The sequence below is a fragment of the Trichechus manatus genome, unplaced genomic scaffold (genome assembly GCF_000243295.1).
Source record: "Trichechus manatus latirostris isolate Lorelei unplaced genomic scaffold, TriManLat1.0 scaffold00428, whole genome shotgun sequence".
Lineage (NCBI taxonomy): Eukaryota > Metazoa > Chordata > Mammalia > Sirenia > Trichechidae > Trichechus > Trichechus manatus.
Window position 1 is genome coordinate 37948 of NW_004444364.1, and position 14218 is coordinate 52165.

The 14218-nt window shown below is 44.2% G+C and overlaps 2 non-coding genes across 2 annotated transcripts; one reads left to right on the top strand and one right to left on the bottom strand.

Moving 5' to 3' along the window:
* Positions 1-10875: 10875 nt before the first annotated feature.
* Positions 10876-10949, top strand: TRNAN-GUU (transfer RNA asparagine (anticodon GUU)). Its single transcript has one exon. It is a non-coding gene; the product is annotated as a tRNA-Asn (tRNA).
* Positions 10950-13929: 2980 nt separating this feature from the next.
* TRNAK-CUU (transfer RNA lysine (anticodon CUU)) lies at positions 13930-14002 on the bottom strand. The gene has a single exon. It is a non-coding gene; the product is annotated as a tRNA-Lys (tRNA).
* Positions 14003-14218: the final 216 nt, after the last annotated feature.

Here is a 14218-nt window from a genome sequence, read left to right on the forward strand (position 1 = left end):
GTATATATATACATGTAGCCCCACAGAGGTTTTTCAGACAGGAAGAAGCAGAAGGAAGAAAGAAGAGAGAAGAAGCAGAGAGAGAGACAGAGAGAGAGAGAAGAGGTAAAGAACCAGCTAAAAAAGCTGTAATACAGGTCAAGAGCTGTAACGCTCAAGATGGTAACAGGCCAGGAGGGAGCTTGGTGGCAGAATCAGTGGTGACAGATAGTAGAACCAAGAGGAGCCTGTCCTCGGGGCCGAGGGGAGCCTGTCTTCATGGGGTGAAGAGAAGCCTGTCTTCAGGGGGCAAAGAGAAGCCTGTCTTCAGGGTGCTGAGAAGAGCTTAGAGAACTGTCCTGCTCTGAAGAAGGGAGACTTTGCCTACATACTTCCTGATCCTGATGGAGTTGTAGCCTGTTGATCCTGATCCCGAGTTGTGCCCTGTTACTTCTTTAATAAACTACTGAACTGTGAGTATGGTCTGTGAGTTCTGTGTGGCCACTGGAAGGGATCATCGAACCCAGAAGAGAAGTAGAGAGTGCCGTGGGAGGAATGGCTGGTGTCAGAACTGGTAAAAAGTTTGGAGGGTGGAGGTATGTCTGACTGCCACCTCATGGAAATCAGCTTTGGCGTGATCCTGGTCATTACCCCACTGAATTTTGACACGTTCTGACACTGATGCTACTTTTCCCACCATTTTACAGCACCCCTGCCCCCCAAAAGCTGCCTCTTTATGTTTCTCACTCCAGTTTCCTCTTCCCCCAACCCCTTTCCTCAAGCCCTCTCTTACTTCCTTCATAAGCAGAAAGCATTAGCTCTCTCTCTGCCGCAGATTTGCACCTGATGTGCATCAGGAGCTTGGAAAATATAGGAAGCTCCCTTAAGATGCCCTCTCTTTTAATGACAGTGGAAATTGTAAATGTTGTTGTTAGTTGCTGTCAAGTTGATTTCTACTTGCCATGACCCCGTGTGTGAAGAGTAGAACCGCTCCATAAGGTTTGCAAAGTTGTGATCTTTTGGAAGCAGATCGTCAGGTCTGTCTTCTGAGGAGCCTTTCTGTGGATTTGAAACACCAGCTTTTGGGCTACTGGTCAAGCATCTAACTGTTTTTGCCACCCAGGGACTGCAGGCATTGTAAATAAATAGAACACTATTTTTCACTGTCTGAAAGGGTGGAGGGGAGTGACGACAAAGGCAGGTACAAACAAAACCAACTAAAACATACAAGGTGCCAAGTGAGTATTTGGGACATTGAAACTACAAGCCGCACATCCTATAGACTGATACAGCTTGATGAAGAAGAGCCCCGAACTTTTCTCCCCAGCAGCAGGAGGTCTCCTTACCCAAACATAAAATATCTGAATTAAGACCAAAGTCCATTTTCAGTGTCTTACCAATGAGAAAACATGGGTTTGCAGAGAGGTTAAGGGCATTCCTTAGTCAGAGTTTAAGGGCTAAGTTATGCTCTGGATCCCAGAGGGAGGAGTTTCTGACCAAAAGGAGTCTACCGAAACAGTGGCTAGGAACTCCTTGGGTACTGGATTCCAGGAACATCAGATATCCAAGGTTATTACAAAGACCTTTGGTCTGGTCTGTGGCTAGGAGCACTACCTCTGGGAAGGCCTCCCAGTCCAGGCTCCACTACTTGCCCTCTGTTTGACCTTGAGCCAGCTCCTAAAATGTTTCAAGTTTCATATGAAATAATAAAATTAAATGTCTTGTGGGCTTATTGTACAGATTAATTAAGATATAATAATACACATAGCATAGTATATGGCACATTTTAGGTATATGAGATAGGAAACAACATCCAAGATAAGTTTTTTTCCTTAATTGTGGAAGATAACAAAATAAACATGCATAGACTTCTCCTTCAGTCCATGATGGAGTAACAGAGATGGTATTTACTTTCCCACCCTAAACAACTAGAAGACAAGACAAAATATATGTGAAACGGCTCTTTTCAGACATTGGAGCACAGGAAATGTAGGACAGAGCTCAAACTGAGCCAGTAACACTGTGTGTTCCCACCAGCCTGAACAGAAAGAGCATCTAACACACGTGTCATGAAGAAGAATCTTCAGAAGGGTAATACCTCAACACTTTGTCCAAATTAGCCTTAGACTAAAGGATGTTCTGAACCCACCTAACAAAGCTTAAAAGCCAGCCTGGAAAGAATCAAACTGTTTCCAAGTAACTTAACTCATCCCAGAGCAAAACCCAAAAACATTTAAAGAACTAAAAAAAAAAAAACCTAACATAAGATTCATAACGTTTTGCATCCAATAAAAATTATTAGCTATGCGAAGAAGCAGGAAAATACGACCCAAAACCATGAGAAAACTCGATCGATAGAAACAGACCCAGAAATGACATAGATGACAAAATCAGTAAACAAGATATGAAAACAGCTTTTATAAACACACTCTGTATGTTCAGGAAATCCCTGGTGGCACAGTGGTTAAGAGCTATGGCTGCTAACCAAAAGGTCAACAGTTCCAATCCATCAGCTGCTTCTTGGAAACCCTATGGGGGCAGTTCTCCTCTATCCTATAGGGTCGCTATGAGTTGGAATTGCCTTGACGGTAACCAGTTTGGCTATATGTTCAGGAAGATGAAGGAAAGAATGATCTTGATGAAAGAGAGAAATGAAAGATTTTTTTAAAAAGACTCAAATAGAGTGTCTAGAGATGAGAAAACAATGAATGATTTCAACAGCAGATTAGACACTGTAGGAGACATAGCAATGTAAATTATCCAAAATGAAACCCAGGAGAAAAAACAACTAAAAATGAAAAGAACAGACTGTCACTGACCTGCGAGAAAACATCAAGTGGCCTAATATCCATGAAATTGGAGTCAGAGAAACAGAGCAGCTAGAGTGACAGAAAACAACACTTGAATAGATGACAACAGTTCCAAGGGGAAGGGCCCTGGCACCTCCATGTGGCCTCCATGGAGACAGCAAGTAGGGATGTATCTGTACAATTCCAGGAGCCGGTGGATACCAAAGAGGCTACCAAAGAGGTCAATTAAGGGCAGATGCAAAGAAAGCTAGGCAATATGTAGGACCTTAAAATGAGTTGTGTGGCCTATGGACTGAGCTAACCTGATGAGTAAGAGCTGCGAGCTTCTCTTCTCCCTAGCATGGAAGATTGCCCAAATATATCTGAGCCAACACTGAAGGCAACCTTTGTAGTGTTGCTGATGAGGAAGCTGACGTTTGCAGAGAGTTTAATGGATTTCCTTGGTCTCAGGACTGTTTAGCACTAAATCATGTCTGCCGCAGCGGCGACAATTGTCAGGGCGGCGAAGACAGGAGCCAAACACAACTCTTACAGAGAAGTGGGGCCAAGGAGGGTCTCTTCGAGAAGAAGACGACCCCGGCTTCAGTCCCAGGAGTTTATTTATAGTCAATACAGCAAGCAGTGAAGGAAATCACAGAACAATGGGCTTTGGGTGAATAACAGTAAGTATCGGGCAAGGGAGAATGGGTTTCAGTTAAACAAGTCAATTAGTAAAGAAACAGTAGGTTATGGGAAAATAAGTTGTGGAGGCCTGTGGGGAGCTGCAGTTGTCAAGAGTGTAGCCATGTTTAAATGGCATATATCCCCATACATGTCCAGTCCTCTCACTTGTTGATGCTTCATGGCTTGATATGTAGAATTAGTTGTATCTGGGAGGCTCTAGTAGTTCATTCGCCCATCTGTTCAGCTCAAAAAAAGGAGAATAATGATTCGATGTTTGCTTCAAAATTGCCCCTTATAAAATTTTTATATTCTTACTTGGGAAGACATTTCTACATATTATACAAACCCTAGACTCTTTAAAGATTGATGCAGGCGACTACGTCAAAATTTCAATTCAAATATAAACGATGAACTTTAAAAACATTCTACATAACAAAGAAATTATTTTTATTTAGTATATTTTTTTATCGAAGTAATACACCCAAAAGTTTGTTATGAAAAACAGTAGTCCCCTGATCCCTTTCTACATTTCCTATTCTCCAGAGATAATAACTTCCAAACCATATGACCAAGTATCTGGCTATTTCTCTCTTTATCTCTAAAGAAACATCGTTACACCTGGATTTTCCAGTTTTCCACTCCAGGCCATGCAGACAGCCTGCAAGGGCAAAAATCGTGTGCGTTTGGGTGGGTGGTTGCGCCACCTGCTAGTTATCACCAACAGAGCCAACAAGTCGCTTAAACTTGGCTTCTACTCACTGCCAAGCAACTTAATCCACCTCACCCCTCCACACAGTGAAAGGAAATTTTGCAAGAGCAAATGCCAAGCAAGCAGCTTTGACATTTCTCGGTGGAACCAGGTTTCGTGTGGGTCAGGAAGCGATGGGAGCGCTCCGGAGTGAGGAACTGCGTTGGTCCAAACCCAGCAACTGAAACCGCTGCTGTGAACGCCCAGTTCTTCTGCCTTCCATTCCCTACTGTCTCCCTTTTTCTTTCCTGGTCTCCCCTCTGTTCTTTCCTGTCTCTCTTCCTTCCTCAGGTAGATTCTGCTGGTGTCTGGAACCTCAATTCCTGAAGAGAAGACGAGAGAACGAGGGAACACGGGTGCAAGGCGCAAAAGGTCGCCTAGAGCAAGGACCTGGAGGAGCTGCGACTCCACAGAGGGGTATAAGGGGTTAACAAGTTTCATTCACTATTTAAGGAGTTTTTAAGAAACATCTCTAATTTGAAATAAGCACCAAGGTTCCACCTAGAGTTGAACTCGGATCGCTATATTCAGAGTCCAGAGTGCTCACCATTACACCACCGAACGTATTTGTACCTGCTACTTAATATGAAATCCCTACCCCATTGTCCTGGAGTCGATTCTGATTCATACCTATGAACACTTCAATAAAAAATAAAAATAAAAAAAAACGAAATCCACTGTTGTGGAGTCGATTCCGACTCATATATATGAGCATCTCAAACAAACAAATTATTGAAGTAAAGTCCAACACATTCCAGTCAAGTCGATTCCGACTCATAGCGACCATATAGGACAGATTAGAACTGCCCCATAAGGTGTCCAAAGAACGACTGGTGGATTCGACCTACTGACCTCTTGGTTAGTAGCCGAGTTGTTAACCACTATACCGTTAGGGGTCCAAGAAGATGGGCTTCCCTGACCGGGAATCGAACATGGGCTGCGGCAGTGAGAGCACCGAATTCCAACGACTCGACCGCCACGGAACGGTAGTGTAGTGGTTGACAGGAAATTTGATGTTTTTTACAGCTCTGTTGAGATTGTCTATCAGATCACTCGTTGACATCATGTTTTCTCTCTGTGTGTAATAGCTACTTTGAAGTCTGTTAAATCTAACACGCAGGACATCTTGGATATGGAAGTTGATTTCTGTTGACTTATTTTCCCCTTGAATATGGGTCACATGTTTCTTTCCATAGCTAGTATTTTTGTTTATTGAACACTTTGAACCATACACTGTAGTGTATTCTGATGTCTTTCTACAGAGTATCAATTTTTGTTTTAGGAGATCGTCAGAGGCAGTTCTACACTCTCATATAGGGTCACTATGAGATTGAATCGATTTGACGGCACACAACAACAACAGCATGCATTCTTTTTAATTTTTTAATTGTGCTTTAAGTGAAAGTTTACAGTTTCTCATAGAAAAATTTATAACACGTTGTTACATGACACTGGTTGCTCTCCCTATAATGTAATAGTACACTCCTCTTTTCCACCCCAGATTTCCCGAGTCCATTCAACCAGCTCCTGTCCCTTCCTGCCTTCTCATCTTGCCTCCGAACAGGAGATGCCCATTTAGTCTCATGTATCTTCTTGAGCTAAGAAGCACACTCTTCACAAGTATCATTTTATGTCTTATAGTCCAGTCTACTCTTTGAAGAGTTGGCTTCGGGAATGGTTTCAGTTCTGGGCTGACAGAGGGCCGGGGGCCATGTCTTCTGGGGTCCCTCCAGTCTCAGTCAGACCACTGAGACTGGTCTTTTTACTAGAATTTGAGTTCTGCACCCTACTTTTCTCCTGCTCCGTCAGGGACTCTCTGTTGTGTTCCCTGTCTGAGCAGTCATTTGTGGTAGCTGGGCATCATCTAGTTCTTCTGGTCTTAGACTGTTGGAGTCTCTGGTTTATGTGGTCCTTTCTCTCTTGAGCTAATATTTTCCTTGTGTCTTTGGTGCTCTTCATTCTCCTTTGCTCCAGGTGGGTTGGTACCAATTGCTCCCTCTTAGATGGCCACTGGCTAGCTTTCAAGAGCCCAGATGCCACTCATCAAAGTGCGATGCAGAATATTTTCTTAATAAACTTTGTTATGCCAGTTGACCTAGATGTCCCCTGAAAACATGGTCCCCAGACCTGCAGCCCTGCTACTCTGTCCCTTGAAGTGTTTGGTTGTATTCAGGAAACTTCTTAGCTTTTGGTTTAGTCCAGTTGTGCTGACTTCCCCTGCAGTGTGTGTTGTCCTTCCCTTCACCTAAGATAATTCTTGTCTACTATATAGTTCGTGAATACCTCTCTCCTTCCCTCCCCACCCTTGTAACCATCAAAGAACATTTTCTTCTGTCTTTCAACCTTTTCTTGAGTTCTTATAATAGTGGTCTCATACAATATTTGTCCTTTTGCGACTGACTAATTTCACTCAGCGTAATGCATTCCAGATTCACCCACGTTATGAGGTGTTTTGAGAATTCATCTTTGTTCTTTATCGTTGCATAGTATTCCATTACGTGAATAATAGCATAATTCATTTATCCGTTCATCCGTTGATGGGCATCTAGGTTGTTCCATCTTTTTGTTATTGTGAAAAATGCTGCAGTGAACATGGGTGTGCATATATCTATTTGTGTGATGGCTCTTATTTCTCTAGAATATATTCCAAGGAGTGGGATTGCTGCATCATACGTACTTCTATTTCTAGCTTTTTAAGGAAGCGCCAAATCAGTTTCCAAACTTTCCCACCAGCAGTGTATAAGTGTTCCAGTATCTCCACAACCTCTCTGACATTTACTATTTTGTGTTTTTTGGATTAATGCTAGTCCTTTTGGGGTGAGATGGTATCTCATTGTAGTTTTGATTTGCATTTCTCTAATGGCTAGTGATTGTGAGCATTTCCTCATGCATCTGGAAGCCGCCTGAATGTCTTCTTTGGTAAAGTGCCTGTTCATATTGTTTGCCCATTTTTTAATTGGGTTATGTATCTTTTTGTTGTTGAGGTTTTGCAGTATATTGTAGCTTTTAGAGATTAGACGCTGATCGGATTTGTCGTAGCCAAATTTTTTTTCCCAGTCTATAAGTTGTCTTTTGACTCTTTTGGTGAAGTCTTTTGCAATTTTTAGGGACTCCTAAAAATCATTAGGAATATTGCGTTGTTAGTAGTGATTTGTATTCTGTTTATGCAGTGTATTAGGGTACTACCATTGTCCTATTTTTTCTCCCATGATCTTTATCGTTTTAGATTTTATATGTAGGTCTTTGATCCATTTTGTGTTAGTTGTTGTGCATAGTGTGAGGTATGGGTCTTGTTTCTTTTTTTTGCAGATGGTTATCGAATTATGCCTGCACCACTTGTTAAAAAGACTGTCTATTCCCCATTTAATGAACTCGGGGCCTTTGTCAAATATCAGCTGCAATTTAATTTAAATATCAGCATGAAATTTAATTACACTTTGATTACTGGCTCATTATCTTGAATTTGTGCAGGACTGGATTTAGTCATTAAGGTGAATCTGTGGAAGGTTCAAGGTGTTTACCAAAACCCTCAACTGTTGGAACTCAGCCTCCAAACTCTGTCTCCCCTGCAGCTCTTATCAGGTCTTGGTTTGTAGCTTTGTTAGGGACTGCCAAAAGCAAGCCTTACATTAGGATATGGATTGTGCTCTTAAAGTACAGCTTTTCTTGAGAGAGTCTCAGCTGGGTGCTCAGAATGGTTGACTTGTTAACAAAGCTTAAATTTCAACATTGCCTAGTTCTGACCTCTAGGACCTCTGTTCTGTTCTCAATCCTGTAGCATCTGTCCTCTGGCAACCTTGGGTAGTATCTTCCTGCCCATGATACCTGCACCCCAAAAGAAAAAAAACAGTAACAACAATGACAACAACAACAAAAAAAACCCGAACCCAATGTAGTCCAGTAGCTTCTGAAAACTGGCCGCTAAATGGTTTTCTCCCCTCTGGTGCTCTAATCTGTCCTAACTCTGATCTCTGCCTCCTTGTGAGAACATCATGCTCTGCTGGCATTTTAGCTTGTTCTACCACCATCAGGAATTCTTCCCCAACCCTGCCACGGGGCTCACCATGTTGCACTGCTTCTGTCCAACGTCTGTAAACTGGTGCCTCACACATTTTGTCCATTTTTATGGTTGTTTAAAGTAAGAAGACTAATCTGGGAGCAGTTACCATGTCCTAGCTGTAGGTGAACAGAAGGGTACACAGGCTTCAGTAGATCATCTTTAAAATGAGGGCCTTTCCACATGGATTACTGATTCTTGTCAGTGTCTTTGAAATGAGGCTTTAATCACACGATTTACTGATTTCAAAATAATTTGAACATCATTTACAAATGACCTGGACCAAGGGTTTTCGTTTTATTTCCTTAACGTACAATAAAAAATGCCCTGGGTGTACTGGATTCACTTTCAGCATGATGGCCTCACAGTACCCAGGCTGATCATCCTGTTCTCTAGGGATAATTCAATACTTCTGACTTTCCTAGGACCACAGATGAGATGGTTGGCAAAGGGAGACCTGCAAGGGACCAATACTGGTCCTGTTAGAGAGGACTGGGCCTAGGCTGGGCAGGTCCAGTGGAAAAGGATAGGATTCCCAGAATCAGGAGACAGGTGGAGGGATGAGAGGCTTTGTTGAGGGGCAAAGGTGGGGAGGAGAGGCCCAGAGAAACAAGCTATCTTTGCTGGGCCCAGTGAATAGATCTGTCCTGGGATCTTCCTCAGTTTTTCCTCTTCCCTCTGAATCTCCCTCTCAATGATTTTCTCCAACCCCGTTTAGACAGGGTGGAGCCAGAGGCCTGGTCCACTGCATCTTCTCTCCCATACAAGCTAACCTTTCTTCTATGGGGATCCCCTTTGGGGACCTGTTGAAGCCTGTACACCCTTCTAGGAATAATGGCTTTTAATGGATAGAATAGAACACTGAGAATGACAAAAGAAGCCAATGACTTTCAAATGCAGTTATCTTTGTGAGGCTTCCACAGTCTGACAGGAGAGACAATGAGATAGCACCAACCCCCCAAGCACAGGAAGCACCATCCACCCAAAACAGCTCCAGAACTGGAGTAGTCCAAAATAAGAAATCTTAAGTCCAGCAGGTCTCAGGGAAGTTGAAACTACCAGACATCATTCCTTACTGGCTAACCAGAAAAAGCAGTAGTTCCAGGAGCGGGGTTCTGAGAGGAAGGAACACAGGACCCCTCCTGGCCACCGAGGGGATCCGTGTGGCTGCAGGAGCAGCCATACCCGGATCCAAAGAAAACCAAATAACACGCAGTAAAGGCTGGGTCATACTCAAGACTTTGAAATCAGAAGTCGTGCACAGTACAGAGTTAATTGGCAGGTTAACGGAAAGCCGTGAGCTTCTCTTCTCCCTAGAAGCATGCGATCAGTTGTCCCAATGTAAGAAATCTGGGCAAAAACCGAAGTCAACCTCGGCGCGTTGCTGATGAGGAAAGTGAGGTTTACAGGGAGTGTAATGGATTTCCTCAGTCCCAGACCTGGTAAGGACTAAGTCGTGGTCCAGGCCCCAGAGCTTCCTGCTTCTGAGCACAAGCAGGGAGCCGGGCAGTGGATAGAAACTGATAGGCAGAGGGGGCATCTGTCTCCCGGAGCGACTCCACCCTCCCTTGGGCCTCTGAGAATGGTCTCCAGCTGTGCTCGTTTCCCCCCCAAGACGGAACTGCAGACGTCCATGGAAAGAGAGGACCACCTGGATCTAAGGGTGTCTTTCAACCTACCCCAAGAGGTCCCATCGAGACTTACAACGGAACCACTCCCTTAGTCCTGTTACTGGAATTTGCAAACTTTCCAGAACCATTCTTAGTGCTTTTCTCCCAGTTCTTCAGGCAAAAGTGACAGTTCTTGCGGCCCCAAGATAATCTGCTGTTTCCACGCAGCCCCTTCCTGGCTGCTTGGTCGGGAGCCTCAACCCTGCGCGCTCTTCACTTTCTCTCTGGAGGCTGTGAGAAATCAGAAACCGAAAGCCAAAGGAATACGCCTATTAATAAACATAACTTTAGTTATGTTTATTAACCAGCCAGAAAAACAAAACCCCTGTAATGCAAGTTTTCAAGGAGCCCGCAAAGGGCTACAGAGCTATAGTGGATTTGCAGCTGTCTTTGGAATTAAAGCTACAGTTGTACGTTATCCTGCTCTTAGTAAACAATCAGCTTTACTCAATTTAAACTGGTATGAAGCTTACTCTGACGGTCTGTTCTGCATAATTCCTCATCAGTACCTCCTACGGTTGCCCCTGACAATAATTCTCTGGACAGTGGACGTGGTTTGTCACTTTCGTCAACATTCCTCCAAAAAGCCCAGGAGCCGAGCGGGGGAGGCTGTGGACTCCGGCGGGGAGCTGGGGCGGATCTCGGCGCCTGGGAACGCGGAGTCCTGCTGGGCGGTGGTTTGTCCCGCTTCCTCCCCTGCGGGTGGTGAGCAGCGAGTGTGCGCCTCCCACTGCGCGAGGCCGCGGGTGTCCGAGTCCCCCAGCTCACTGGGGCTCGGTGTCAAGGCCCAGACGTGTCCAACGGCCTGACTGTCGGCCTAAGTGTCCCTGGTGGCCCCAGTCTCCGGAGCGCGCGCGGTTGGACACCACATAAATACGAAGATGTCCCCAGCCTGAGGTTAAAGGGCAATTCCTAACAAGAGATAAGTCTGAAAAGTAAAGTCGGTATGTCTCTGTGGCGCAATCGGTTAGCGCGTTCGGCTGTTAACCGAAAGGTTGGTGGTTCGAGTCCACCCAGGGACGGCATGCTTTACTTTAAGTTCTTTGTAGCTGCTTAAAGGCACGTTTAGGCTGTTAGCAACTTCGATCCTCATAGCCCTCTGGACCTCTAACCGCTTTCAATTAAAATCCAAACTATGCTGCGTGAAGATTGAAGTCCCATAAAAGTCCCCAAAAGAAGGAATTTTTCGGCAAAAGATACATTTTGAACGAGGCCCGGGTCCTGGGATTCGGAGTTTACTTACTCCAGATCACTGCACAGATTCTCTCACTTCCTGAGGCTGGGGTTTTACAACTGCACTCCCCGGAAACCTGAAAATTCCCAAGAACTTATTTGCGGTGCAACCGCAGGCTCTGTGAGGAAATCTCGGTTCCGCCACGGTGGGACTTGGAACAAGTTATTGAATTTTTTGTGTCTCTATTTCTTCATGTATGAAAAGGAGCAAGTAGGAGTACTCCCCTCATGGGTTAACCTAAATTTTCACGAGAAAGGCACAGAAAGCATTTGAGCACTTAATAAATGCTCACTGAACATCAGCTATTATAATTGTTTTCAGTGGCAGCATGATCACCATTGTTATTCTCTACCCCGTCCCTTTAAACAACTGCACATCCCTTCAGAGTACAGATAGACCATTGTATATTTAAACACCTTCCAATTGATGGACATGGCATTGGTTCTAATGTTTATTATCATAAATAACTCTTCAGAGGACAGCTTATACAAATATTGTTAATCACGTGTGCAAGTATTTCTCTAAAATGGATTTCCCGGATGTGGGCTTGCCTGATCAAAGTATTTGTGCATTTCTAATTTTGCTAGTTCCTGACTAATTGCCCTCCAAAGACTCTATCCCTAGTCATATCCCCACATTCTGAGAGAATGCTCTTTTCTGGGCAACAGTGTATCTGGCATTTTAATAGTAGTGCAAACCCATCACTTTTGCTTGGAGAATGTTATTGCTTGTTGGTTTCACACATTACTCTGAATTTTGTGGATGAGAGGCTGGCTCTGTGATGTTTTTCTGTGTTCTCCTTTGTCCTGGATCCTGGAAAAGTGGTTCCCAGGAGAGACTTGAGCTTGCATTCACCTGGGTGTAGAAGTGTTGACAGAGGTAACCCTGTTCTCATCATTCCTGTGACAGAGAGCCCAGTCTGCAGCTGCTGAAGAAGCCAGAACTCATCTACTCTCCAAAATGGGACTTTCATGGTGGTCCTGAGCCAAATTAAAACTGGAAAGGGAACACTTTTAACTTTAATTTTTCATCAGAGTAGGACTTTAAACGATGTGTTTTTACTCTTATTTTCTGTGGGAACTAGAGGACAGATACTTTTGAATCTTTATTTGGGGGGACAGACGTAGCTGCAACTATAACGTTTTCCAGGTTCCAGAAACACCTCTCTCCCCTCACCCCACCAGGCCTAGAGGTGGTAATGAGCCTTCACTGTTGCTCCTGCTGGGATGTCACACCATTTTGTGGTGACTGCATTCCCCTCTTAGACAGAGTCCAGTCATCTTGAGCTGGAGATCCCAAGAAACTCCCTCAATCCTCAGCAGGTGGGGCCTTCGCAGAACCTCAGGGAATGTGCCACAGAATTATCTGGGAGCTAACTGTGTCTCTAGTCAGCTCATTAGCAGAAGAATAAATACATCTTTCTTCTTTCAAAACTACCTCCAGTGAAAATTTCATAGTCTTGTAGGCAGAGCCATTCTCCTACAAAAGTCAAAAGACAACAATCTGGTAAAATACTTGAAATCCTTTTGAAGGCTGACATAAACTCAGAAGCCTTAAGGAGAAAGATTGATGCATTTAAGTATATAAAAGTTAAAGAATTAGAATAACAAAAAAATATAAACAAACTTGTCAAGCACTCACAGCTGGTAAAGATGTAATGAGTCACTTTTAGATTCAGACAGTTTATTGCTTACACAGACAGCAAAGGATGGGTAAGGAAAGTTGCCTGGGTTCTCACCCCACACACCAAAAAGGAAGACACGGAAGCAAAGGGGCCTGATGACTGCAACGAGAGTCGCGGGATACCTGTTGCTGAGGGGCCAATTCCACACCACAACTAAGCAGCTTTATAGTCCACAGCTATAGCCTGGGGGTGATCAGACCATAAAACCTTATGTCTCTTCAGAAGCTGGAAGGTGATGAGCAGCTGTCCCATGACAGCCTCCCAGGGAAGGTAGGGAGGCAAGAGAGAGAGGGTCTCATGGCAGATCTGCACAAGCCTCATGGCAGTTCTTTACATGCTTCCAGCTTCTCTTGTTCTGGGAGAATCACTTTCTATGTTTAAGGATAAATCATTTCCCATGGAAATGATTGGAAAAGGATTGTGAGAATGGTTGCACAAGTTGAAGAATGAAATCAGTGTCACTGAATAGTACATGTAGAAACTGGTGAGTTGGGGTGTATTTTGTTCTGTATATTTTCACCATACACACACAAATGTTTATTTCTTTCAATTTTTTTTTCTGGTGTGTTGAAAATATGTGTTGCTGTTGTTAGGTGCCATCAAGTCGGTCCTGACTAGTGGCGACCTTATATACAACAGAACGAAGTCCTGACCCGTCCTGTGCCATCCTCAGAACGGTCGCTATGTTTGAGCCTGTTGTTGCAGCCACTATGTCAGTCCATCTCTCTGAAGGTCTTCTCCTCTTTCGCTGACCCTCTATTTACCAAGCATGATGTCCTTTTCCAGGGACTGACCCCTCCTTATAACGTGTCCAAAGTAAGTGAGTCATGTCTCGCCATCTTCGCTTCCAAGGAGCATTCTGGTTGTACCTCTTCCGAAACAGATGTGAAAGCGATTCCTGGAATACCTCCCCAAAGTTTAGAACAACAGGGGCAGCAATGGCACTTTAGAACCTGTAATTCATAGGGGTCGCCATGAGTCGAAATCGCCTCGAAGACAACGGCAATTTTTTTTTTAAATTTAAATTCTGTTGGTAGCTGACTAGAGAAGAGTCCATACAAATGAAAGTGAGGATAAAAGCACACGCCCAACGTGGGGCTCGAACCCACGACCCTGAGATTAAGAGTCTCATGCTCTACCGACTGAGCTAGCCGGGCACCGAAACACTCACCTTTACTACATAATTACCATTTTCTTTCCAGAGTTAGCGTCAATATACACTTGGTGTGAAAGCAATCTCTGGGTCTAGGATTCAATGGACGCAGCCTCTTACCTTTTCCCACCGAGAAACCCGAGGCTCAAAGAGCCTGCGCAGGGTCCCGCGGACTCACCGGACGTGGGAATCGAGAGTCCCGAAACCTCGATATTTCCCC